The sequence below is a fragment of the Schistocerca serialis genome, chromosome 3, assembly GCF_023864345.2.
Source record: "Schistocerca serialis cubense isolate TAMUIC-IGC-003099 chromosome 3, iqSchSeri2.2, whole genome shotgun sequence".
Taxonomy (NCBI): domain Eukaryota; kingdom Metazoa; phylum Arthropoda; class Insecta; order Orthoptera; family Acrididae; genus Schistocerca; species Schistocerca serialis.
Window position 1 is genome coordinate 146,439,244 of NC_064640.1, and position 26,800 is coordinate 146,466,043.

General features: G+C 43.7%; 1 protein-coding gene and 1 pseudogene across 1 annotated transcript in view; one reads left to right on the plus strand and one right to left on the minus strand.

The window, feature by feature from the left end:
- The window catches only part of LOC126471551 (uncharacterized), a 1,058,515-nt gene that overhangs the window by 635,153 nt on the left and 396,562 nt on the right, over positions 1-26,800 (minus strand). The window lies entirely within an intron of this gene.
- LOC126472168 (5S ribosomal RNA) lies at positions 9,057-9,175 on the plus strand (annotated as a pseudogene).

Sequence of the window (26,800 nt, forward strand, 5' to 3'; positions counted from 1 at the left end):
CAATCTTTGGCATGACGCCTCAAACCGCGCGGCCACTCTGCGTGGTATTGACGTGTGTATGTTTGAAAATCGAGTGTGGATAGAACGAGGTCGGCTTTGGCAAAGGTTTTTTGCATTTAGCTATTTTAAATTGTGTTAGTACGCTCTAGGAAGAGTGATATTAACTACACTGATGAGCGTTCTGAACATAAAGACGTCGTTATCATGATCATCATTACCAACAGCTTGGATGCACATTCCTACTTCCCTCCTCCTGGAATGTGTATCATAAATGGTGCAAAAGTGCCTAAAGATCAGTTTCGTTTTCGTTTTACAGCTATACAATACAACGTGTACATGCTGTACGCTGATAATGATACTGCACGAATCAACAAAGAAAAATGCTACAAACTTTTAAATTTCAAGGCAGTGTAAAAAAAATCAGCTATTGTATTTTATGTTGTGCGACCTTATACCGCTTGCGCTGTCTAAAAGCACATAACACATGTAATTAATTCTGAGAAATTTTAGCAGTGCTGGTACAAGAGACGTGTTGCTTGTAGTAATATCAGAAGGAAAATCATCATCATCATCAACTATTCAACATTCATTTCGTAATAAAGGTCTAATCTAGTATTTTACAAGTATTACGATATTGAACAGCAACTCGATAGCTAACTTCAAGCTTCATGTGACTGGGAAAAAAGTTTCAATATTTTCTTTTGAATTGGTGTACCATACATACGATGTACTGTGCGCGTTTCTATATGATGTGTTACTTTTCTTGTTAGCAGCATCGTATTATTTCTGCCTCAGTAACAAACAACGACCGTGAACGATTTCACCTATCGCGTCTTTGAAGGAAAATACATTACAGCAGCTAATTACTTTACTAACTTCCAATTTCCCTTCTCAGCCGCCTGGAGTAACCAAGTTAAAAGTGTGATGCTTCTGGAGATGCGGCAACAGCACGCAACAGGCGGCTGGGAGGAGCGAGGTTCGTAACGTCATTTCGCAGGATTTCTCAGGCACGTACCTCACACAACAGAACAACCACACATATCACGATTCAATCGTTACGTACAAAGGACGCTAATGCAGAACATTCACATTCAGATGAATGACTGTTTCCAAAACTTATATTTATTCACCCGATGCTGGAAGACGAAAGATCATGAGTTACATATATAACTGTAATCCAATTGCATCTGCTGAATTAATATTAATAAAATATGAAATGAAATGTTAAATCCTCCGTAACTTTAAGAATGTCATAGAGTCGTAAAATCAAAGGGCAGTTTAAGACTCAGCACTGTTCGTGTCAATTTTAAGTATTTTATTTTGGTAAGATGACGCATAGTTTTCAGAACATAATAGTGGATTTAAGAATAGTCTCCGACACATTAATACACATTTAAACAGATTTTATACGAAACAGAAAATTCTTGTAAATTAACACAACTATAGAGGAAGAAATGGCTAGCACCCATGCAGCGTAATTGTGTTGCTATGTACGCTATTATACTTGTTTTTGTGGCAGTACATACTTCAAATCGGTGGGGAAAGTCATGTTTTAAATACGTTTTGTGTAGTGTCATCTGAGAATGAGTTAATATTGAAGTAAATCACGTAGGCTTACTATGCCTTTTTTTATGAAACGCAGCTGAATGTAAGTTGACAACCAAATGCAAACGGACCTGCTGGCAGTAATGTGTGACTTCGATCACTTGTACGGAACAAAAATGCCGAACTATGAAGAAATATTTTATTTATCATTATTTACCTTGCACGAAAGTATAGAACATGACAGCACAAGAGAACATCCACACCAGAGGCCCGGCATCACCTGCAGCCATAAAAGTGATCATAGCTCCTTGAAGAAATTTAAAAGTTGTATTTGTGAAGTACTGTGCTACACTGATAGGGGGTTCAAACTAATTACTCGACTCCGAACATAGGTGATGCCATACTACGCGAGATGTACAATGCTGGTAGCAGAGTTACCCTCAGGCAATGGTTCTCTAAATTTACTTAAGAAGTTACAACGAGAGCAACGTCGTCTATCATTATGATTCGTCCTTCAGTTCCCTTAGCATCTCTGTTTCACTTAGTTACTGGTTATACAGACTTACTGTGATCTTCACAGAGAGCCTCTAAATTCGTAGAATTTCTGCAGTCATAGCTACTTCGTAACAACCCAGACGCTGGAGTAGTACTAGCAGCTTGCAAGTGATTTCCTTTACAGTTACTCTGCACTTTATCTAAACCTTTCCCACAAACCAAAGGTTTCAATTCACCTTTCCCAAGGCAAATTTTACGTGTCAGCAACATTTAAAATCGACTAGTGTTGCCCCAAATGCTTAAACATTCTAACGGGCTTCAAAAGTGAACAAAAATTTTATAATCTGATACTATTAGCCTCTTTCATTTTGTTGTGGGCAGAATCTTGCATTTCCACGTATTTAAAGTGATCTGCGTTTCATTACATTAATTCGAAATTATGTCCAAGCCATTCTGATTTTCCTTTTAAACGACCAATAATGATTCTTAGCTTTAGAAAACAGCATCGTCAGAGGACAGATTTAGAAAATTAACAATCCTATTACGCTTCGATGGGCCACTCTTAATTGTGCCTTCGTTTCTGTTCAAAGTTTGCTACCCAGTACAATGTTCTAGGTTTTGTAATTCAGAAGTTCGACTAGGTGATCACATATCTGTGAAGGAGCTCCGTATGAACTATAGTGAGGTGACAAAATTCATGGGAGAGCGATAAGCACACATGTATATATGGTAGCTGCATCACGTGCACAACGTATAAAAGGGCAGTGCATTGGTGGAGCTGTCATTTGTATTTGGGTGATTCATGTGGAAAGGATTCCGACGTCTTTATAGCCACACGACGGAAATCAACAGACTTTAAACACGGAATGCTAACTGATTGGAGCTAGACGCATGGGATATTCCATTTCGGAAATCAGTAGGAAAATCAATATTCCGAAATCGACAGTGTAAGGCAATACAAAATTTCAAGCACTATTTCTCACTACGGGCTATGCAGTGAGCGACAGCCTTCACTTAACGATCGAGAGCAGCGGCGTTTGCATAGAGTTATCAGTGCAAACAGACTATCAACAATCCCAGAAAAACCGCAGAATTCAATGTGGGACGTACAAAGAACGTATCCTTTAGGACAGTGCAGCGAAATTTGACGTTAATGAATTACGGTAACAGACGACCGATGCGAGTGACTTTGTTAACAGAATGACATCGCTTGCAGCTCTTGTGATCATATGGGTTGGACCCCAGGCAACTGTAAAACCGTGGTCTGCTCAGATGAATACCGATTTCAGTTCGGAAATCTGATGGTAGGGTTCGACTGCGGCGCAGACCCCACGAAGTCATGGATCCAAGTTGTCAACAAGGCACTGTGCAAGATGGTTGTGGCTCCATAATGGTGTGGACTATGTTTACATGGAATAGACTGGGTCCTCTGGTCCGGCTGAAACGATCATTGACTCGAAGTGGTGATGTTCAGATACTTGGAGACCATTTGCAGCCGTTCATGGACTTCACGATCCCATACAACGATGGATTTTTTGTGGATACCAAGATGCCATGTCACCGAGCCACAACTGTTCGTGATTTGTTTGAAGAACATTCTGGAAAATTCAAGCAAATAGTTTAGCCAACCAGATGGCCCGACATGAATCCCATCGAACATTTAATTGACATAATTAAGAGGTCAATTCGTTCACAAAATCCTGCGCTGGTAACAAATTCGCAATTATAGACGGCTACAGAGGCAAAATGGCTCAATATTTCAGCAGGAGAATTCCAACGATTTACTGCGTCAGTGCCACGTCGAGTTACTGCACTACGCCAGGCAAAAGGAGGTCTGACACGATATTAGGGGGGATTCCATGACTTTTGTAACCTCGGTGTATATTGATTACTAGTCAGTAATGTGGTATAACATCAGGAAAAATAGGACGACCGAATGCACCAGTTTATCTGCAGCTTCCGTTTGCAAGATATCGCATGTGGATAAAGCAGGTTGTGCATCAAACGAGCTATTTCTTTCGAATCTAATGCCAAAAAGAACGGAGACACTTCAAACTGGAATAATTTAGCTTCCGAATATTGATCATGTTTGCATTCCGAACGTAATGGTGTTGTATTCACGAATATCTAAACACAAGTTATGTGAGCAACACAATTTGAAACAAATAATAAACATTTATTAACACTATGTACAAATAAATATTCAGCTTTGAGAGATGAATGATACGTGACACTACAGCTGATGCCGTACATACTAATCTAACCTAACACACTGCAAGAGATCTATCCGCTATAGAGAATTTCGCCGGCCGGTGTGCCCGTGCGGTTCTAGGCGCTTCAGTCTGGAACCGCGTGACCGCTACGGTCGCAGGTTCGAATCCTGCCTCGGGCATGGATGTGTGTGATGTCCTTAGGTTAGTTAGGTTTAAGTAATTCTAAGTTCTAGGGGACTGATGGCCATAGATGTTAAGTCCCATAGTGCTCAGAGCCATTTGAACCATTTTTTTAATAGAGAATTTCAGTCTGCAGTGATGTAGCTAACAGCTATAAGTTCTGGCGCTGAACATGAGTATCACTGACTCTTCGACCTTCAGCAGTTACTGTTTGACGGTCGCTCGTTAAAAGAGGCCACCTGTAGTAGCGACAACTGATGATAGGCGTAGGATGGAACTGCAACTCTGCCAAATGAAACTCTGAACTGGCCGAGTGTGGCTGTGCGTCTGCTTTCATGTGCGGGGCTCGGAATTGTATCCATCTGCACTCTGTTTTGCGGAATACGAAAGTAGTTTCAGCTATCAACACATATTGTGATAGGTGACACAACTAGCGACGGATGGAGATGGTTCTTAGGTCTCGCAGCAGAAGCATAAATAGATTCCGGTTCATGAGCGCCGCTTATGTGATGACAGGTTGGAAATGAGTTACTCGTACGTCCTTTGCTGATCTCGCTGTGTATCATATGAACGAGATCCGCAGCTCGTGGTCTAGTTGCTAGAGTTGCTGCCCCTGGATAATTGGGTCCCGGGTTCGATTCCCGGCCGGGTTGGGGATTTTCTCTGCCCGGGGACTGGGTGTTTGTGTTGTCCTCATCATTTCATCATAATCACCACCATTCGTAATAGTTGCTAGATTGGACTGCGTAAAAAATTGGAGAGTGCAAAAATTGGGACTTTGTACGGGCGCCGATGACCGCGCAGTTGAACGCCAAACAAACCAGACATCATTATCATCATAAAAACGAGAACACAGCAAATGGATTCATCATGTGAGAAGCAAAATACCTTCAAACTTGAAATACAGCTCAAAGGGACGCAAGAACGAGTCCCCTTAACGATAACATCTATTTCGACTCGACCGTGTATGTGATTCCTCGGGCTGGACTTTGATTTAACTTTTCGTTTGTGACAGGGTCACATCGGCTAGCGACGGACGTCTTATCGATTCTCGAACTTTTTTGTGATTTGCTTTCTGTAGACTCTCGCCGATAGTCTTATGTCAGATCTGAGTCCGATTTCTCTGTTGAGTTTTGCAGTTCGTTTGTTTCACTCAAGTCGGTGAGTTCACTGGATAACGTGTGAAATAGACTGCAGTTCTCTCTCTCTTGCCCTCAAAACAGCTTAGCTGAAAGTTGCTCGCTATGAAAGATGCGGGATAACATAGTCCACTGCCGACCTTCCGAAAAACACATGTGACAGAAATGCCCAATTTTATCTGTAACTCCAACATTCTGTATTCAAAAAATAGGTGAGGTAGAACACTCTCCATCATCCGAGGGAGGTGGAGCGGTCACCAAGGCCCTCGACTCTTATTCGTGAGGAAGAGGGTTTAAATCCCCTTACAATCGTCGTGGTTATGATTTCATGAGATTCCCCTAAGTTATTTTATGTGAATACCACTGTGATTTCTTAAAGAAGGGCTGGCCGGTTTCATACCCCAGCCTACTGAAATTAGGCTGTAATTACGTTAACGACGCAGATATCGATGGAAATTTGAGCTCTAAGTTTCCTCGATCTTACGTCACTCTCTGCATATATTTAGCAGCTGTCCATCACTGAGCTGAAGCAGGAGTAATTTAATTTTATTTGCACTGCACTTGGTATTTAAGCTTTCTGCTACTTCCGTAGAGAGGATGTATCTTTCTTTCAATACAAAACAGTCACGAAAGTAATGAGAGATAAAAAAGAGCAATTGCTTTTGAGAAAATTTAATAGCCAAGATCGCATGCAGTACTATTTATTCCTTATTATCGGTTTCAATAGTTAAGACTGTCGTCTTCTGATCTTTAAAAAAACTCGTTCTTGTACGTCCTGTTCCATTATGACTGCATCACATATACTACATTGACGTTCTAGAGCAGGAGCAGCAAAGACTTCAGTGCCATAGTGCTCAACCTGGCTGGCACAATTCCCCCACCGCCACGATACGCTGTCTGATCGCAAGAAGTGGGGAAGAGAGGGAAACTGCGAACACATCGCATTTGTATGGCAGTCCAGTAGCCCTGCATACAACTTGGTTTTATATTTCACATTTCTCAAAAACACAGATAAAAAACAAAACAAGTTTTCATTATTATTTTTTACTTTTGGTGCACTATAGCCACATATAAACTGATGAACCAAAACGTTATGACCACCTGATTAAAAGCCTGCTTGTCCGTCTTTGGAACGAAATACATCACAAATTCTGCGCCGGCCGACTACGGTCGCAGGTTAGAATCTTGACTCGGGCATGGATGTGTGTGATGGATGTCCTTAGGTTAGTTAGGTTTAAGTAGTTCAAATTCTAAGGGACTGATGACCTCTGATGATAAGTTCCATAGTGTTCAGAGCCATTTTTGAACAGATACTGCGTATCAGGGATCTGACAATTTGTTGGTAGTCTGAAGGTATGTGGCATAAGACGTTTACGCACAGGTCATGTAATTCCAGTAGAGAACGTACCTCTGATTTGCGTACTTCGTGATGGCGCCAGATAGTGATCCAGATGGGTTTAAATCAGGCAAATTTGGTCTCCGAGACCTCAACGTGAGTTCACGTTAATGCTCCGCAAATCAGTGTAGCACGGTTCTGGCTCCGAGACAGAGACAATTATACTGCTGAAATATGACATCGCCGTCGAGGATGACATCAAGCATGAAGGGTTCGTAGCTGTCAGCGTCTCTTCGATTACTACCGCAGGTCCCATGCAAACGCAGGAGAATGTCTCCCATAGCATAATACTGCTCCCAATAGCTTGCGTCCTTGTCGCGCTGCACATTTTGAGCCGCCGTTCACCTCTATGACGGCGTTAGTGGAGACGACCAGAGACCTAGTATAGCTCACCCGTAGAGCCGACACGTTTCCATTGATCAGTGGTCGAATCCCGATGGTCCCGTCCCCACTGCAGTCGTAATTAGTAATGTTGTTGGGTCAACATGTGAACACGTAGCTCCACGCTGCGGAGCTCCATGTTCAACGCCGAGCGTTGTGGCCGAGCGGTTCTAGGCGCTTCAGTCTGGAACCGCGCGACCGCTACGGTCGCAGGTTCGAATCCTGCCTCGGGCATGGATGTGTGTGATGTCCTTAGGTTAGTTACGTTTAAATAGTTCTAAGTTCTTGGGGACTGATGACCTCAGCTGATAAGTCCCATACTGCTCAGAGCCATTTGAACCATTTTCCATGTTCAACAATGTACGATGAACGTTGTGTTCCGAAACATCTGTGCTTGCACCAGCGTTGTGCTCTTTCGACAGAGATGCTGAAGACAACTATTTATTCTACATTACAGAGCAGACGAGTCTCCGAACCCCTCATTCTGTGAAGAGTAGTGGACGTGAAACCATTTAGCGTCTAGTGGTAGTTTCACGGTCCTCCCTCTTTCCGCAGATGTTCACGGCAGTAGCACGTGAATATTCGACCAGCTTTGCCGTCTTCTAGATACTCGTTCACAATCTCTGCGTAATTATAACCTGCCCTTTATCAAAGTCGTTTATGTCGGTGGGTTTCCCCATTTGCAGCTCATATTTTCGCTATGGTGATACCCCATCCATGTCTGCTCCACCACATACCAGGTGGCATCCAACGTCGCGGTGGGCAGCGGTCATAATGGTTTGGCTTGTCAGTGCATGTTTTTTTCAATACAAACAGTTGGCATACGGACAAAAAAAATGCACAAATGTGTGTGAAATCTTATGGGACTTAACTGCTAAGGTCATCAGTCCCTAAGCTTACACACTACTTAACCTAAATTATCCTAAGGACAAACACACACACACCCATGCCCGAGGGAGGACTCGAACCTCCGCCGGGATCAGCCGGGATACGGGCATTCGCAGACAATTTCTTAGTATTTTGTACTCAGGTTGCCGCGTAAACATGATTTAGTTAGCTCCACAATTAAATAAACGTATTTCACAAATATGTTAAACGAAATATTTTAGTATTTTTGTAACCTCATTATGGAGACGCAGAAAGTCTACCTGAGTAAAGAATGTAGATGTCCTTGACAGTTTTAATGTTAAGGATATAGGTCCTTTAAACGGGAATTACCTTGAACATAAAAGAGTTACACCTGCACATGCACACGGGCGCTCCCAACTGAAACGGCAAACGGTCCCGAAAACAGCCTTAAAACCAATGTAATTTGGCAGTGTCCTCAAAAAGCTCACGAAACTACCATTGTAATTCTTTCAAGGCCATAATGAATTTTTCTAACTTTGCCCTTTCTTTAATGTCACTGTGCTTAAGGTATTGGATTGTCTTTGTCAGAACATGTCACTCCTACAACTCGATTTTCTTTTAAATGCATCCCCATCAAATCAGAATGAAGTTACTTTGGAGTGTCTTATTGAGGGCAATGTGCAGTTAAGTCCACTTGAAATGCGAAGTCTGTAATCCATTCACGATGTTCTAATTTCTCTTCTTTCCTTCAGTAATCTACTCTTCATGCAGTTACAATGAAAACTACTCCAACTGACAATTGAATAACGCGTGCTACTTCAGAAATTTTGCTGCTCGTACCACCTATTCCTTTACGTGGCCAACGGCCTTGCCGCAGTGGTAACACCGGTTCCCGTCAGATCGCCATAGTTAAGCGCTGTCGGGCTGGGCTAGTACTTGGATGGGTGACCATCAGTGTTAGCCGAGCGCTGTTGGCAAGTGGGATGCACTCAGCCCTTGTGAAGCAAACTGAGGAACTACTTGATTGAGAATTCCCTTAAACTGACAAAACGGCCGGTAGAACAGTGTGCTGACAACATGCCCCTCCATATCTGCAGCCATTGACGCCTATTTCTGAGGGTGACACGGCGGCCGGTCGGTACCGTTGGGCCTTCATGGCCTATACGGGCGGATTTTAGTTTTTATTCCTTTACGTGCTTTCTGCCTGCAGATTTAGCACAAAGTTATTCTCGATGTACAGAACAATGAATCCCGTCTGTCGATCCTTGTGATTTTTTGCCCTTTCATTGTGAACAAAATTTTTGAATTCTTTCTGCATGGTGTCGTAATCTCGTTTCATAGCAAAAATGGAGTATCCATCGGTTATGCGAACTGAGAATCCTCATTCCTTCTTCTGTCATTCTCATTCATTTTATAGGATTCTGATGATGGATCGCTAGGCTGCCTCTTTTTGTGCAAACAGCCTCTGGACCTGTGGACCACGCTCCGTGTGTCTTGTTCGGACAACACAGCAGTATGTTCATTACTTTTGTGGCTATTGTCAAACAAAATTCTATTGCAATTGTATGTGTACAGGATAGAGTACAGTGAACGCAGAATAACACTGTCAGTATAATGAACTGCTAGTACATCGTATTGTGCGGTTGGAACGAGAACAAAGGTAGTCCGCTGTCATAACCGAAGGTCGTTGTGAAGTTAAAAATAAACAGCGCTAAACAGTTACTGAATGTATGACTGTAGTCATAGCGGAACAAACCAATAAGCGTTTGTTCAAAGCTTAGTCGAAGGTCGGCACTGGCGTTGCCGAGAGTGCGGCGACATTTCACAGCCGCCAGATGGCCGGCGGAACTACCCACGAGCGCTTGCGCCCGCGTTTCCGTTGGTGTGGTCGCGCGTTATGCACTCGTCGCACATTCCTGACAGTATCGACCTCCGAGTCGAGCGCCATCACTCAGGCAGAGTTAACCTCAAATACAGCGAAAGTTATAAAAATAGACAATCGGAATGGTGAGTTGTTGCCGACGCGAGTGGTGATTGTTAATGAGTAAGCCCTCACGTATCATAGTGGTTCCCAACTTTGCTGAGACTGTTAAAACTGAGTGCACTGACATATTAGCTACTACCCCCTCCCCATTCCTCCCCCCCCCCCCCCCACCCGCCACCGCTTCCCACCATCATCAACTAACTAGAATGGAAAAGGATTTTCTTTGAACGCTAATTTTTAAATGACGAAAGATAAATGATATTTACTTTCCCAGGTTGGTTGGTTGTTTTGGGGAAGCAGACCAGACAGCGAGGTCATCGGTCTCGTCGGATTAGGGAAGGATGGGGAAGGAAGTCGGCCGTGCCCTTTCAGAGGAACCATCCCGGCATTTACCTGGAGTGATTTAGGGAAATCACGGAAAACCTAAATCAGGATGGCCGAACGCGGGATTGAACCGTCGTCCTCCCGAATGCGAGTCCAGTGCCTAACCACTGCGCCACCTCGCTCGATCTTTCCCAGGTGTTTTATTATTCCACGAACTAAGAAGTCAGGCATCCACTCGTAATGCTTGTTTCTAACAAATTTTTTTATAGAATGGTAAACAGTTTTCAGTGCATCGTGAACTCTACTTTGAACACCTTCTCAGAAAAGAGAGCTGACGATCTAAATTGAAAATAGGCATTTGTTACAAAACTTGCTTCCTATCCATCCACCACTCCATTCCCTAGTGACACTTGTTTCACCCACATCCTGCACCCCCGTTTAGAATTAACCAAATTAAAATCTGTGCAATGTGTTTGTAAAACACCTTACTTCTGAATTGATAGAAATTGGTTGACTTTAGGCTGCCAGTGGTTTGTCTCTTACTGTTCCAAATACTAGAACTTACAGCAGTGTAGTAGCCGCTACACAGTCGTTTCTGAAAGTATTTGTATGGAGTTTAGCCATGTATGGAAGTGAAACGTGGACGATAAATAGTTTGTACAAGAAGAGAATAGAAGCTTTAGAAATGTGGTGCTACAGAAGAATGCTGAAGATTAGATGGGTAGATCACATAACTAATGAGGAGATATTGAATAGAATTGGGGGGAAGAGAAATTTGTAGCACAACTTGACTAGAAGAAGGGATCGGTTGGTAGGACAAGTTCTGAGGCATCTAGGGATCACAAATTTAGTATTGAAGAGCAGCGTGGACGGTAAAAATCGTTGATGGAGACCAAGAGATGAAATTCACAAGGATGTAGGTTGCAGTAGGTACTGGGAGATGAAGTAGCGTGCACAGGATACAGTAACATGGAGAGCTGCATCAAACCAGTCTCTGGAATGAAGACCACAACAACAACATGAATAAAAATGGTTCAAATGGCTCTGAGCACTATGGGACTTAACTACTGTGGTCATCAGTCCCCTAGAACTTAGAACTACTTAAACCTAACTAACCTAAAGACATCACACACATCCATGCCCGAGGCAGGATTCGAACCTGCGACCGTAGCAGTCGCGCGGTTCCGGACTGCGCGCCTAGAACCGCTAGACCACCGCGGCCGGCAACATGAATAAAGTAATGAAACCCACATATAAATATATTAAACTATCATATGATTATCAAAGCAAGCAAATAGCAAACAGCATCTGTCACTGCTAGGAAAAATTGATTACCAGAGGAAATGTATTCCGTGTGCAGGAAGAAGTACACAGATTTTGAATAATTTACGGAAGGAAGACACAAAATTTGCGTGGTCATTGGTATATTAAAACGCATTCGTCTTGCTGAAAACATAGTCTGCGCCATGCCTAGTTACCTTCACGTGTAACATGAGCCAATTGTTAGAAATTAATGCTCCAAAATGCATAATGGATGCTGTTTTGTGAACAAGGCACTTCAGAGATGCTGCTGGCATGTGTTAATGTTGTTGCCTGCTATCCAGAGACTGGTCTGATGCTACTCTCTATGCTAGTTTATTCTGAGCAACTCCTTTCACCTCTGCGTAATTACTTCATACAACATCGACGTGAACGTACTTACCGTATTTGGTCTGCCACTAAAATTCCTCCCCGCCCCCAAACTTTCCTCCATTATCAAACTAACTATTCTTTGATACTTCAGGATGTGTCTTATCAACATATTTCATTGTTTAGTCCCTAAAACATAGATGCCACCACAGGTGAATCACCCCTAAGGAGAAAAAGGGTCACTTGTGATAACATATAGCATTACAGAAGTTTTTACTACGCCATGTTGTGTTACCTGATCAGATATTCTGTGCATTAAAGGTTTATTGAAATTGCTGCAGCCGGTCGCCTTTTGTTTTGTTCTTCAATTTTTACTATCCCGTTACCGGTTTAGAACCGCCTAGCGAGTCATCATTAGATGGTGCATATTTGTTGATTGTTTGCAGCAGTGTGGGAGTAGTGTAGCTGTGGCAAGATGTATAAACGAAACATGTAAGCACTGAGTGTGGCGCGAATTAGTCACATTATGAGATCGTTTGTTGCATTACTTACAAATAGTAGTGCTATGTGCACCAACAACCAATCAAAGGATACTGATAACAGTAAGTAATGCCGCAAAACCGATGTCATAATGTGAATAATTCTCACCACATTCAGTGTTTACATGTTTCGTTTATACATCTTGCCACAGCTACACGACTCTCACACTGCTGCAAGCAATCAATAAATATGTACCATCTGATGATCAATCACTAGGGGTTTCGAAACCGGTAAAGGAACAATAAAATCTGAAGAACAAAACAAAAGGCTACTGGGTGCAATAATTTCAAGAAATCTTTACCCATCACATTTGCAGTGATCCTCATCCATAATGGATAAAAGTTTTATTCTATGCATTTCTGGTGCGATGACGGTACATAATTTGGGGAGGGGGGAGGCAGAAATGCAGTATCGATGGCATCTTTATTGACAGCATCTAGCGCGTCGCGCGCTGCTCACAGCTATATGGCAGCCGACACTATTAAACCTCCCACCTGCATGGCGCCGACGAACTCGCTCTTCTGCCCCTCCGATTATGGCCGCCAGGCATACATACTACCAGACGACGCTAAATTCACATGACCTCAGTGCTTGCGGCTCTGATTGGTAGGCATATCTTTTTATGTAGACTCAATTCAGAGCATCGCCTCTGAGACTTCAGTGAACTTACTGACGTGTAAACGTTAGTACGGAGGACTGCAGTTAGTAAATTACATCGACGTAGCATGACTCTGCTAAGCATGACTAGTGTTCAGAGACTATCACTGTATATCAGCATTCAACAAGCCTATTTGTTCAATGAAGAACATCACGCTCATTGTATACAGGGTTACGCGTTACGCGTTACGAACTTCTAGAACTTGTAGAGGGGAGTTACTTCGTACATTATGTGATAAAAAGTATCCGGACACAGCCAAAAACATACGTTTTTCATATTAGGTGCATTGTGCTGCCACCTACTGCCAGGTACTCCATATCAGCGACCTCAGTAGTCGTTAGACATCGTGAGAGAGCAGAATGAGGCGCTCCGCGGAACTCACGGACTTCGAACGTGTTAAACATCCCTATGTCCACTGCTTCCGATGGGATAGTAAAGTGGAAACGTGAAGGGACACGTAGAGCACAAAAGCGTACAGGCTGATTTTTGTGTTAGCAGAAGAACCAACCCCGTGTTACGAGTGAAGGCCGAAATGCACGCGTTTTAGCTCACGCAGGCTGGCGTGAGGAGGGAAGAACTATACTGACGTGAGGTCTCAAACATGACAAGGAATGAGAATTCAGAAAGCGGACGTAATTAGTTTGATACTTAACTTTAATCCATTAATGATGAACGTCGCTCTCGACGGTTCATGATTCACAATATTATCTATTCAGAATACATTCTTGAAGTTATTACTTATAGTAACTGAATATGGCGCCTTGCTAGGTCGTAGCAGATGACGTAGCTGAAGGCTATGCTAAACTGTAGTCTCTGCAAATGAGAGCGTATTTAGACAGTAAACCATCGCTAGCAAAGTCGGCTGTACAACTGGTGCGAGTGCTAGGGAGCCTCTAGACTAGACCTGCCGTGTGGCGGCGCTCGGTCTGCAATCACTGATAGTGGCGACACACGGGTCCGACGTATACTAACGGACCGCGGCCGATTTAAAGGCTACCACCTAGCAAGTGCGGTGTCTGGCGGTGACACCACACTGACCTCGTCTGTTGACTGACAGACACCGTCGACAGTTGAAGAGGGTCGTAATGTGTAATAGGCAGACATCTATCTAGACCATCACACAGGAATTCCAAACTGCATCAGGATCCACTGCAAGTACTATGACAGTTAGGCGGGAGGTGAGAAAACTTGGATTTCATGGTCGAGCGGCTGCTCATAAGCCACACATCACGCCGGTAAATGCCTAACGACGCCTCGCTTGGTGTAAGGAGCGTAAACATTGGACGACTTAACAGTGGAAAAACGTTGTGTGGCGTCACGAATCACGGCACACAATGTGGCGATCCGATGGCTGGGTGCATATGGCGAATGCCCGGTGAACGTTATCTGCCAGCGTTTGTAGTACCAACAGTAAAATTCGGAGGCGGTAGTGTTATGGTGTGGTCGCGTTTTTCACGGAGGGGGTTTTGCACCCCTCGTTGTTTTGCGTGGCACTATCACAGCACAGGCCTACATTGATGTTTTAAGTACCTTCTTGCTTCCCACTGTTGTAGAGCAATTAGGGGATGGCGATTGCATCTTTCAACACGATCAGCACCTGTTCATAATGCACGGCCTGTGGCGGCGTGATTGGACTGGCCTGCACAGTGTCCTGACCTGAATCCTATGGAACACATTTGGGATGTTTTGGAACGCCGATATCGTGCCATGCCTCACCGACGGACATCGATACCTATCCTCAGAGCAGCACTTGGTAAAGAATGGTCTTCCATTCCCCAAGAAACCTTCCAGCACCTGGTTGAACGTATGCCTGTGAGAGTGGACGCTGTCATCGAAGTTAAGGGTGGACCAACACGATATTGAATTCCGGAATTACCGATAGAGGGCGCCCCGAACTTGTAAGTCATTTTGAGCCAAGTGTCAGGGTACCTTTGATCACATAATGTAGGATTTCGAGACGGAACTCATGTCCGGAGCCGTTTCCGTGCTACATCCGTTTGCAAACATGTTTGCTAGATAGGTACGCAAGGTACGCAATAGGATCGTCATGGTGAGAGCGGGGGTGGGGGGGGGGGGGGTATTGGTGGTTACGTCGGATAGGCCGAGACTCATTCATATGTCTTGTCTGTGTGAGTGTTAGAGGGGCATGCTTTGCACGTTTGCAGAATACACCGACATGACCCTTCTGAATGGCGAAGTTCACTGTAATGAAAGACCTGCTTTATCAAGATCGTTCTCCATAACGTCCGAATCGCATTCCCTTTCCGCTACAATTACATAATGGCTTCGAGAAAGGGTACCTTCTCCGTCAGCAGGCATGACTGTGGAACTCAAAGCAAACGCCGCACACCTGAAATGGAAGAGGTCGTACTGCATCACATTGAAGACAACGTGTCAATGAGTACACGACAACTTTCATTGGGTATTAATGAGTAGAACTGTAAAACAAGTGATGTACTAGACCAAGTCTAGTCAAATACTTGTAAAAAGGGGTCGCGTTACCAGCTTCTTTTGACATGGTTGTAGCACGGAAATTGTACGCTTCCGGTCATGGGTTACAATTCAAAATATTATCTACTCACTCCCCTCTACAAGTTCTAGGAGTTTGTAGCGGGAATTTCCTAACATTCTGTATAGCTCAGCACCACAGAAGGACCTACAGCAATTCAAAGTTGTTTGTAGATATTGTAAACTAATTTATTAATGTGTTATCTTTTATAGACGTCTAGTTGTGTTTATCAAACATTTAAACTACCGATACATCGACTGGCATACTGCGTAACACACGAATGTCAACACATTATCGTGTGTCTGTATGGTCCCTAATGTAGACCTAGCTTCTTATAAAATTTGGAGTTTCTAGTTGAATCCTGAATTAAAGCAGAAACTGCACCACTTCCCCATCACAGAATGAGAATAGCACAAGCCACGTCGGGAGAGGGTTCTCAGCTTCGTCCAGCAGGGTTCAAAGACGCCGACGGTACCAGGTCGAGCGAGGTGTTGCAATTGTTAGCACACTTGACTCGAATAATGGAGGACGATGGTGCAAACCCGCGTCCGGTCATTCTGACTTTTGTTTTCCGTGATTTTCCTAAATCGCTTTAGGCAAAAGCCGGGATAGTTCCTTCGAAAGGGCAGGCCCCATCCTTCCCTAATTCGGAGGGACCGATGACCTCGCTGTTTTGTCCCCTCCCCCAAATCAGCCAACCAACCAACCCGACGGCGCCAGCGCTTCAGCGTCGACAACGACGGATTAAAGTTGGCAAAGGAGCCAGAAGAATGCAGGATCATCATCCCTGAGGCACTGGAACGATATATCTTAACGCAGAGCCGTATCTGATGACAGGCATATAAAGCGTGTGCTCATAATCATTTTGCGCCATCACATTAGCACTCATCCCGTTCAGAACGCAGCACACATGAGAATTATTGCCGGACGAGTGGTTCTAGGCGCTACAGTCTGGAACCGCGCGACCGCTACGGTCGCAGGTTCGAATCCTGCCTCGGGCATGGATGTGTGTGATGTTCTTAGGTTAGTTAGGTTTAAGTAGTTCTACGTTATAGGGTACTGATGACCTCAGAAGTTAAGTCCCATAGTGCTCAGAGCCATTTGAACTATTTGAGAATTATTTCAGGCCCATTTCAGCATGTTTCACTTGAGGACCATATGGCTCCTGATAGTTGCCAGTCTGCCTACTTTTCTGTCTGTTGTCCATGTCTCTGTCTGTTATCGATGTTTCGGCTGATGGTTCAAATGGCTCTGAGCACTATGGGACTCAACATCTGAGGTCATCAGTCCCCTAGAACTTAGAACTACTTAAACCTAACTAACCTAAGGACATCACACACATTCATGCCCGAGGCAGGATTCGAACCTGCGACCGTAGCGGTCACGCGGTTCCAAACTGAAGCGCCTAGAACCGCACGGCCACACCGGCCGGACCGTTTCGGCTGAGGGTGCTACTGTTACTACAGTGGGAATCAGTGTCTGTTTCAGTAAAATTTAGAAATTTCTGTCTTGGAAACTGGATTAATTCCTGAAAATTGCTCCATTTTGTTCCGTATCTGATACAGAAGTCGAACAGTTTTCCCGTAGATTCAAGGAAAAATGTTCAAATGTGTGTGAAATCTTTTGGGACTTAACTGCTAAGGTCATCAGTCCCTAAGCTTACACACTACTTAGCCTAAATTGTCCTAAGGACAAACACATGCCGGCCGAAGTGGCCGTGCGGTTAAAGGCGCTGCAGTCTGGAACCGCAACACCGCTACGGTCGCAGGTTCGAATCCTGCCTCGGGCATGGATGTTTGTGATGTCCTTAGGTTAGTTAGGTTTAACTAGTTCTAAGTTCTAGGGGACTAATGACCTCAGCTGTTGAGTCCCATAGTGCTCAGAGCCATTTGAACCATTTGACAAACACACACAACCATGCCCGAGGGAGGACTCGCACCTCCGCCGGGACAAGATTCAAGGAATAGATGAAGAAAACAATGGAAGGCTGCAGCCCGAAAGGATGCTTCAAAAACTTTCTGGGAAGCTGCCCTTGAACTGGGATGCAGTATCTTAGCCCAGCCGCAACTTACGTGGACGTCGCCATCGGCTCGTACCGGACCTGCTTCTCTCGTCACTGACAGCAATAGTGCGACACACCAGAAATCTCCTTCTCATTCAGATATCGGCACGATTGTTTTGCATACCTCAGTGGTACATTTCGGCCTCATTCTTAGAGCAGCATGTTCTACAAAGGTTTTTAGCTGCGGAAAAAGACGACCTGTTGACGCGATACCATAACAGTTCCCGGGCGAGATTAAGTGCTCCAAAAACCTCACTGCAACAGCTTCACCGTCTCTATATGCCTTCTCGAGAATCCCTCAGATGACCAGATGACTTCTCGAACAGGAGAGAGGTGGAGCTATTGCTGCCTGTAACGTCCCTCCTGGATCAGAGAGCACTGAATTCAGTAAAGGGGCGTTTCCCGTGACGAAAGACCAGTGGGCGTGTGCCCAGATCCCTAACGCCCTGGTGCCTTCCTTGACCAGCGCAGCACCGGTCTCTCTGCTGTTTACTTCTGTTTGTCAACTCACTACGTCATCTCGCCTTTCCATAGGGTTTGCTTTAGATTTATTAGTTTCCAGGTTAACCAAAACCTGTTCATTTTACAATTCCCGACGGCAGAACGCGGAACTAAGATTTATTTACGCACAGATGGGACCAAAGGCGTGCGACACTACTCAACAGTACATGACTGACGCATGACACTCAACATTCTACAGTCACGTTAGTCATAGTGCTGCTTCTACGTTTCCTGAAATCGACAGTCATCGAGCAAATGTACATTATCGAAGAGTACGCTCAGATGGAAAAGCGTTGATAAATAACGTAGTTCAGTTCTGTCGAGACGAAGAACCGAAAGGTTTGTTTCGCTTTAAAAATCTAAAAGTTCAACATTTCTGGTTGACAGGGAGGACAGCGTGGCATGGTGTACACGCTTTCTTACAACAATGAAAAAAAAAAGAGAAAGGTGCGAACAAATCTGCAACTGTGGTCTGAACCCCAATTCTAGTAATTAGATCGTAAAACAACAGTTTTATTTAAATTTCGTACGCGTCTCTCTAGGAGACTGTATTAATAGTAAATGTAATGCACGGTCGTTATAATTATTAAATAGTAATACAACAGTTCCATTTTATTAATTAATTACTTTTTTTCATTTCCTACGCTTTCATATAGAAGAATATATTAAAAGCGAAAGTTCCGTTGTCACCTACACGCACATTTGCATTATTCGACCGTTAAACATGTTTGTTTTCCTGTTGTTCATTACGACAGTTTTTCTGTAGATGAATGTTTTAACAGAATGTATGTTCGTTTTGCTTACTGCACCTATACCAAGTACAGTTTGTGAACCGTGTTCCAGTTTGGTAGAGTGCAGTTATATCCATAGCTGGGTACAGCACTGGTAATCCGTTAAACGTTAATTAACAAAGTTAACTTTCGGAGTAACGGATTAAATCGAGTCCGAGAGAGAATAACTGGGAGTTAGCTGTTTATTGTTGTTCGTTTACTGAGTTAACATTAACTACTACTTTTTATTAGTGGGGTGACTGTGGAAATCGAATCGTGGAATCGTATTCTAGCTCCAACTACAATATCAAGAGGAGCCTAGTACTAAGACATCTGTAAAAAGCAGAAGGCCAAGAGTCTAATCAAAATGTGGCTCGACATGAAATCAAAAGACTCATTCAACGATGCGGTGTTTCTTGGGGAACAGGTTTTAGTAAAAAATATGATACCCTTATACTCTCGAGTGCTGCAGTCAAACGACTCATTTCTGTGTTCAGACTCTTTTTGTCTCCTAAATGAGCCTTTCTCTCGGATGAAAATTTACATGGTTCAAATGGCTCTGAGCAGTATGCGACTTAACTTCTGAGGTCATCAGTCGCCTAGAACTTAGAAATAATTAAACCTAACTAACCTAAGGACATCACACACATCCATGCCCGAGGCAGGATTCGAACCTACGACCGTAGCGGTCTCGCGGTTCCAGACTGTAGCGCCTAGAACCGCACGGCCACTCCGGCCGGCCGAAAATTTACATGTTGATGTTCATGAAGGCAATTTGCACATTGTATCAGATATTATCTGATTATCCTGCTTTTTGATTCTCCCATGATTTAACACTGATAACTAAATAATCATAAAATTCAATGATTAAAAGGGTGAACTGCTTTTCGTTTATGTTTGCTGTGTTGGCCAATGGCCTTGCCGCAGCGCTAACACCGGTTCCCGTCAGATCACCGAAGTTAAGCGCTGTCGGGCTGGGCTAGCACTTACAAGGGGAGGCCATGACATTCGGAACGCGCATTTACTGCAAACTTCGTACACTCGTAGTACTCCATGAGGACAACAATATGTGTAAGCAGTAGCGCGTACTTCTCAAGCGTTATTGAGAAAATCGCAAGATAATTTCGGTCGTCAAATATATATCTGTGCGTGGCCATTTCTACCATGAAGCGGCTGCAGCCGAGAGGTGTCGGCACGGTAGCTCAGCGTGTTCGCTCAGTGCATTGCCGGCACGGTAGCTTAGCGTGTTCGGTCAGAGAGCTGGATACCCTCTGTAATAAAAAAAAGTGAGTGAAAAGATCAACAACGAGCTTCGATGTATGCCATGTGACGTCCGCTACAACGAAATACAACGATCCATAACGAACAAAATGAAAAAAAAGAAAAAAAAGAGCGTTAGCTACCCTTTCTAATAAAAAAAACTGAGCGAACGAATCAATGAACAAACTAAACGGGTGTCATCGGACGTCCACCCTGAACAAATTGAACGAACAATATAGAACAAAACGTATGTTTTTTTTTTTTTAAGTTGTTGGCGTTCATGCCGCTGGATCACTGGATCGAGTTCTGTTCGTCAGTTTTTTTTTAATTTTCAACACAGTCATTATTTTTACTATTTATATTACAATTGATATAATGGGAAAAATACGTGTAATCGGATGAACTTTTATTAAATTAACAATGTTATTTGGCAGTCTACTAATTTTTATTATCACGCCAGCCGGTGTGACCAAGCGGTTAAAGGCGCTACAGTCTGGAACCGCGTGGCCGCTACGGTCGCAGGTTCAAATCCTGCCTCGGGCATGGATGTGTGTGGTGTCCTTAGGTTAGTTAGGTTTAAGTAGTTCTAAGTTCTAGGGGACTGATGACCACAGATGTTAAGTCCCATAGTGCTCAGAGCCATTTGAACCTGTACTGCTGGTACGTGGCACCTGTGCGGTAGAATGGGCACTTCCCGTCTACGTGTAGGGGGCGGTGAGATTATTGGCGTCCGACCTACTGACTCGTTCACCATGTTGCGTGTGGCAGCAGTGGATTTATTTCCTGTAGTAGGGGAGGAAATTCCTTTAGGACTACAACTGCGGCTACATCCGATCTGTTGTTCAGTGAGATGAACAGTTTAGCTGACTGGTAACGATTTCAGCGTAAGATCTGTTTTTTAATATGTCCGGCACTTCCTGAATTGAAAAGTTACTGTATCCAACAAGTTCATGTGCTTGTCTCATTTCGATATACTTAGGACATGTTTTGTCTGTTGCATGGAGTGTATCTTTACGATTTGCGCAGGTGACCGTTTCCGATTGACAGACTAACGTTCTGTGATCAAATGGTTCGAATGGTTCTGAGCACTGTGGGACTTAACTTCTGAGGTCATCAGTCGCCTAGAACTTAGAACTAATTAAACCTAACTAACCTAAGGACATCACACACATCCATGCCCGAGGCAGGATTCGAACCTACGACCGTAGCGGTCTCGCGGTTCCAGACTGTAGCGCCTACAACCGCACGGACACTCCGGCCGGCCGAAAATTTACATGTTGATGTTCATGAAGGGCAATTTGCACATTGTATCAGATATTATCTGATTATCCTGCTTTTTGATTCTCCCATGATTTAACACTGATAACTAAATAATCATAAAATTCAATGATTAAAAGGGTGAACTGCTTTTCGTTTATGTTTGCTGTGTTGGCCAATGGCCTTGCCGCAGCGCTAACACCGGTTCCCGTCAGATCACCGAAGTTAAGCGCTGTCGGGCTGGGCTAGCACTTACAAGGGGAGGCCATGACATTCGGAACGCGCATTTACTGCAAACTTCGTACACTCGTAGTACTCCATGAGGACAACAATATGTGTAAGCAGTAGCGCGTACTTCTCAAGCGTTATTGAGAAAATCGCAAGATAATTTCGGTCGTCAAATATATATCTGTGCGTGGCCATTTCTACCATGAAGCGGCTGCAGCCGAGAGGTGTCGGCACGGTAGCTCAGCGTGTTCGCTCAGTGCATTGCCGGCACGGTAGCTTAGCGTGTTCGGTCAGAGAGCTGGATACCCTCTGTAATAAAAAAAAGTGAGTGAAAAGATCAACAACGAGCTTCGATGTATGCCATGTGACGTCCGCTACAACGAAATACAACGATCCATAACGAACAAAATGAAAAAAAAGAAAAAAAAGAGCGTTAGCTACCCTTTCTAATAAAAAAAACTGAGCGAACGAATCAATGAACAAACTAAACGGGTGTCATCGGACGTCCACCCTGAACAAATTGAACGAACAATATAGAACAAAACGTATGTTTTTTTTTTTTTTAAGTTGTTGGCGTTCATGCCGCTGGATCACTGGATCGAGTTCTGTTCGTCAGTTTTTTTTTAATTTTCAACACAGTCATTATTTTTACTATTTATATTACAATTGATATAATGGGAAAAATACGTGTAATCGGATGAACTTTTATTAAATTAACAATGTTATTTGGCAGTCTACTAATTTTTATTATCACGCCAGCCGGTGTGACCAAGCGGTTAAAGGCGCTACAGTCTGGAACCGCGTGGCCGCTACGGTCGCAGGTTCAAATCCTGCCTCGGGCATGGATGTGTGTGGTGTCCTTAGGTTAGTTAGGTTTAAGTAGTTCTAAGTTCTAGGGGACTGATGACCTTAGAAGTTAAGTCCCATAGTGCTCAGAGCCATTTGAACCATTTTTTATTATCACAAATAATATAATATTCATAACTATCGACTAGTAAACGATCAAACACACAAAGTGATACAAAAAAGTATGCATGTTCGGGATTTGTGAAATTCCTTATACCTGGAAGGAGCCCGAAACGACTTGTTACCTCCAAGTTTTGACCGGCACAGACGGCTTTCGAAAGATGTACAGTTAATCGTCGCTTTCGACATTACGAGTACAGGTTGCAGGATGGTATTCTTCGTAAAAACATGGAAAACACCAAGTTAAACGGCACCAGCTGCATTTAATAAATGCTATGTTTCCGCATACGCAAGGTCTTTCGACGTTTTCCGTGGAAAAACAAACCTCGTTAACATTTTCAAAAACCTCTTTTTCAGACACTAATTTGGAAGTAAACCATGCATAACGCAGTATTTTCTTAAATATCGGCGCTGATAATTGGTTATGTAGTATCGAGTGTTTTTCAATAGCGTCTTCCGAGAAGCAATTTCTCATTCTATTTAGATTAAATATGAACAGTTTTGAAGACACATTTTCATTATCAGTTTATGTGTTTGGTCGTTTACTAGTCGACAGCTATGAATATTATATTATTTGTGATAATAAAATTAGCAGATTGCCAAATAACATTGTGAATGTAATAAAAGTTCATCCAATTACACGTATTTTTCCATTATATCAACTGTAATACAAATAGTAAAGAAAATGACTGTGTTGAAAAAAAGAAAAACCCTGACGAACGGAACTCGATCCAGCGATCCAGCGGCTTGAACGCCAACAACTTTTTTTTAAACAAGTATTTTATTCGATATTGTTCGTTGAATTTGTTCAGGGCGGACGTCCGATGACACCCGCTCAGTTTGTTCGTCTAGCCATTCGCTCAGTTTCTTTATCAGAAACGGTAGCTAAAGTTCTGACCGAACACGCTGAGCTACCATGCCGGCACCACTCGGCTGCAGCCGCTTCATGGTAAAAATGGCCACGCACACACACACACACACACACACACACACACACACATATATATATATATATATATATATATATATATATATATATATTTTTTTTGACGACCGAAATTATCTTTCGATTTTCTCAGTAACGCTTGAGAAGTACGCGCTACTGCTTACACAATTTTTTGTCCTCATGGAGTATTACGACTCTACGAAGTTTACAGTAATTCTGTGTTCCAAACGTGGCCTACCCTTGTTAGATGGTCTGTCGAGGACTGTTGGCAAGCGGGGTGCATTCAGCCTTTGTACGGTAAACTGAGGAGCTACTTGGTTAAGAAGTAGGGGCTCCGGTCTCGTAAACTGACATACGGCTGGGACAGCGTTATGCTGACCACATGCCCATCCATACACACAGCGTGTGGGCTGAGGGTGACACGTCGGCCGATCGGTACCGTTGGCCTCCATGGTCTGTTCGTGAGGAGTCTAGTTTAGTTTATAGTCCGTGTGCCACGTAAACTTCCTCAACCAAAACATTTTTATTTAAGCAACGGTAATACATTTGATTCACTTGCCTATTTCACTACACCGACATCATGAAGTTTACAATTGCGAGTTAACGATTAACTTTAACTTCTGACAAATCTGATGTAAAGTAACACTTTAACGTTCAACGAAGTTAACTTTTTAATAACAGATTAACAATTAACTAAGCTAACTTTTTGACCAACGTTAGTCAGTTATGGTTATTCGCTCGTGCATCATTCGAAACAACCAACAGCAGAACACATCAGCAACTCGCAGCGGGCTTGCCTACAACGGTAGTTGGAAAGTGAGCAGGTTACATATAAATGAACGAATAAATTCAATATTATAGATAACAATGAGAACAAAATAATGTAGGTAACACCGTTTCCTGAAACCAGGCAGCACAGACTCATAAAATCTAGTCAGCTTCATGAAGTAATGACTTCCGATGTTTTCTCTTTTCATTAAGTTTCTCTTTGATTTCCAGCTTCTGTGTGCATCCGCAGCATACGAAGAAATAAACACGAGGCAGCTCTGCACACTGCGTAGCAGGCGCTAATAGCTGCGCGTGTTTGGCGCTGATGCCAATCCCGTCGTGGACACTCTCCAATACATCTCACGTATTTTCTCAAGAATGGCAAGATGTATGACTCTCCTTCCACCGTTAAAAACAATTTCGATATGTCAGTTACAAAACTTCCTGGCAAATTAAAACTGTGTCCCGGACCGAGACTCGAAATCGGGGCCTTTGCCATTTGCGGGCAAGTGCTCTACTATCTGAGCTACCCGAGCACGATTCACGCCCCGTCCTCACAGCTTTACTTCCGCCATTACCTCGTCTCCTACTTTCTTAACTTCACAGAAGCTCTCCTGCGAAACTTGCAGAACTAGCATTCCTGGAAGAAAGGATATTGCGGAGACATGGCTTAGTCACAGGCTGAGGGATGTTTCCAGAATGAGATTTTCACTCTGCAGCGGAGTGTGCGCTGATATGAAACTTCCTGGCAGATTAAGACTGTGTGCCAGACCAAGAATCGAACTCGGAAACTTCGCCTTTCGCGGGCAAGTGCTCAACTATCTGAGCTATCCAAGCACGACTCACAGCCCGTCCTCACAGCTTTACTTCCCCCAGTACCTCGTCTCCTACTGCGCTGCAGAGTGAAATCTCATTCTGGAAACATCCCCCAGGCTGTGGCTAAGCCATGTCTCCGCAGTATCCTTTCTTCCAGGAGTTCTAGTTCTGCAAGGTTAGCAGGAGAGCTTCTGTGAAGTTTGGAAAGTAGGAGACAAGTTACTGGCGGAAGTAAAGCTGCAAGGAATGGGCGTGAGTCGTGCTTGGGTAGCTCAGATGCTATAACACTTTCCCCCGTAAGGCAAAGGTCCCGAGTTCGAGTCTCGGTCCGGCACACAGTTTGAATCTGCCTGAAAGTTTCATATCAGTGCACACTCCGCTGCAGAGTGAAAATCTCATTCTGGATGTAAGTCACATTTCGGACGCAGCAATAGCTGCCATGAAACGCAACAGACGTAAACTGACCAGCGACTATATTTTTACTGCAAACTTTTTAAAATATACGCGGTATTGTAATCTACTTCGAAGTATCACAACAACAAGTTTGCCGCTAGGGGTAGCCGCGCGGTCTAGGGCGTTTTGTCACGGTCCGCGCGGCTCCCCCCGTCGGAGGTTCGAGTCCTCGCTCGGGCACGTGTGTGTGTGTGTGTGAGTGTGTGTGTGTTTGTGTGTGTCGTTCTTAGCGTAAGTTCGTTTAAGTTATATTAAGTAGTGAGTAAGCTTAGGGACCGATGACCTCAGTAGTTTGGCCCCATAAGACCTTATCACAAATTTCCCAAATTTTTTAACAAGTTCATTATCATGGTGCAATGTGTGGCTACAAGACAGGGAAAAGTCATATTTTCCTACCAAACAGATTCCCCAAAATCTTACGAGAAATACTTCATAGCGAAGAAAACGTGTGAATCCGAAAACAGTAGTTCTGTTTTCACGCGAAAAGTAAAAGTGTTACTGAGAAACTAGCTACAGAGAAGCTTTGCTTCATCTACATAAAATAATTTTTTTGAGGCACATCAGATGACAACCTTACTTCCCAGGATCTCGTTCCGTCTGCCGCCTCCAGCAGCCATAGTGGCGGGCAAAAGCCTGAAGATGGTCTGAGGAAAGGGCCGAAACCGGTTGCTAACATATACAAAATCTGAAAACGCGATCGAGATTTTTTTATTTGATTTTTAGTATTTAAATCGGATGACCGGAAATTTCACTCCCCGATAGGAGATGCGTGGAGCGACCAGCACCTCAGTAGTTCTGGGTACCCAGGCAGAGGGGGAAGTTTGACACACCTCGCGTTCCCCGAAGGCCACAATAATTACCTCTACGCTCTGTGTCCTGAAGCCGGCACTGAGTCACTCCCACTAGTTGCAAAACCGGACTTAGCTAGCAC